This window comes from Arachis ipaensis, chromosome B04, assembly GCF_000816755.2.
Source record: "Arachis ipaensis cultivar K30076 chromosome B04, Araip1.1, whole genome shotgun sequence".
Classification (NCBI taxonomy): Eukaryota; Viridiplantae; Streptophyta; class Magnoliopsida; order Fabales; family Fabaceae; genus Arachis; species Arachis ipaensis.
The window spans coordinates 20,161,595-20,164,350 of NC_029788.2; positions in this window are offsets into that span (position 1 = coordinate 20,161,595).

A 2,756-nucleotide genomic window follows, 5' to 3' on the forward strand; every position below is an offset into this window, starting at 1 on the left:
AATATCATTAAAATTTCAGTCTCCATTTCTAAAAATTTTAATCTTCTATATCTACTTTCTAAAAATATTAAAAAACCTAAAATTTTGTAACTCGAAATTAAAATTTTAGTTTTTATTCTCTATTTATTAAATATAATATTAACTTTCAGTCCTCCAATTTCAATTTTAATATCTAAAAATAAACGTTACCTAAAATCCTTAACTTGTGAATAATTAAATTCACGAACAAGAATAATTTAATCTTCCGAAACTATTTAATTTTGTTCCCTCTAGAATTCTCAAAATCCAATAAAGACACCCTAAAAGAATTTATTTTATGTTGATGATATGTAATAATGCATACATGTCAAATTAAAGTGATTTTATATCGCTGATGTTATTAATATAAACGCGTCATTAATAATTAATAAAGTTTGTCTCTATGCTTTTTCATGCTAACAACCGCACAAAGACGTATCTCTAACATTCAACACACGGTTAAAGAAAAAAGGTACCCCAATAATTAAATTAGGGAGCTACTCAAATGAAGATGCAAAAAACATCTTTTTATGAAGATGCTTTGTATAAAAGTGTAATTTATTGATTTGGTCACACTTCAAATAAAAACAACACTTTTATAACATATCAAAATCTAACCCTGTATCCATCATCTAAGGGTCAAAAAGAAAAATCATCACATGAAGACAATTATAATATCTTCATGGGAGTACCCACCATTAGAAAATCCTGTATTTTATAATAAAAAGAATAAAGTACTAAATTGGTCCTTACATTTGGCGTAATCTTGTTTTGGTCTTTAATATTTAAAGTGTCATATTTGAATCTAAAAAAGTTTTATTTAGTTTCAATGTAATCCCACCGCGATGTTAAAGTTAAATAATTAACGAAATGTCTTACATGACAAAAGTATAAGAACAAAATTGATAATCTAGAGAATAAGTACAAATTCTTAAGGCACAAAATTAACCGTATACATTTATTTATCATTTTTCTTAATTTTATAAAAAAATATTTCATTTAAATTGTAAAAAAAAATAATAAATAAATGTACTGATGTATTTTGTACCTTTGGAACTTGTATTTGTTCTCCAGATTATCTATCTTATTTTTGTACTACTGTCATATAAGACATTTCATTAATTATTTAACTTTGACTTCACAGTAGACTACATTAAAACTAGATAAAACTTTTTTAAATTTAAAGAGAACACTTTAAATATTAAGGATCAGAACAGGACTAGGCACAAACCGTAAAGATCAATTTAATACTTTATAACAATCTCTTTATTTAATCCCCTTTTTCATATTTATGGCTTGGCTCTCTCATCTTTCTCTCAGATGAGTTTAACTTCTTTTTATTCACAATACGATAAACCCTACCAACCCAATTATATTAGGTATCTATGTATCTATCTTCCCAAGAACAAACACTTCACATCTCCATCTTCTATCTCATAACATACATAAACATAGAATATATTCTTCAATTCTCGGATGAACATTACATTATTATAATTATAATCTAGCATTGTTGCATGGCTAGTGGTGCACCATTTTCTTCTTTTGTGACACTTTTCTTCTTTTCGTTGCTCTTAGCTTTTCACTTTTCTATGGCTATTCCAATAAAACACACCTTCTTCACTCCTTTAACTTCAAGCAAGAGGAACACTTTGAATACCATGGTAGTAGCTTCACCTTCACCTTCAAGAGAAGCCACTAAGAAGAACAATAATGTTCTTGATGATCCACTTAGAAGAGCTTCACGACCTCCATCATTTCAATGGCGAAATAAGATCTTCAACGTAAGTGAACATGAAGTTCCTAGTGGTCCAAACCCTATCTCAAACAGGTAAATATAAATTTAAATTAGAAAAAAATAATAATGTTCTAGCTAAGAGAGGTTTAATTTATGGTGGTTTTCACTTTTCAGGGTTTTCTTTTAAGCTTTATGCCTTCTTCCTTTTTTATATTATTTTATTTTCCAATTTTTGTTGGTCCATAATATATTATTATTCTTTAGTTTCCATTTGCAAAATTATTAAAGAGAATTGGGTTTGGATCGGAGATTCTAGGGATTTTTTCAGAATAGCATGCAGCAGCAGATTGGTGTGAGTAATGATGAAGTTCTCTTCATATGATTGTGTAAAAACTGAACCGCACGTAGTAATATCAATTACAATAATAATCATTTAAATATGTGAATATATATGATTACTTCTTTTTCAGAATTGTCATCATATAGCCCTTTTTTTTTTCTATCATTTTCTCAATTATTATTACTGCCCTCAATCAACAGACCATGTCTTTATAATGCTAATAAATTTGACTCGTTTCCAAACCGGCGATCTAATTAGTAATTAAGCTCTATAGCAAATTTTTTTTTATTATTGGTGACATGCTACATTTTTTTTGGGAAGAGGGGGGAGGGGCCGGGGGGAGTGAACTATCTTGGGGAAGGGGGTGTGAAAGTGCACTAATTAGGAAGGCTATTTCAGTCATTTTGTTTAATATAGATTCAATTAGAGCTATGGAGAGATCATAAATTAAATTGGTAAAGAAATATCTAACCACCAAGAATTAATCAATAGTCTTTTTTAAAGAATAAAGGTTTTCTTATTAATATGTGCTTTAAGATTACTTGTTAAGATTTTTAATGTAAAATTTTATATTATAAATTTTAAAATATTATGTGTGCATGTATAAAAAGTAGTAATCAGATCAGTCATTATATGTATTTGTATATAAATATAGGTATT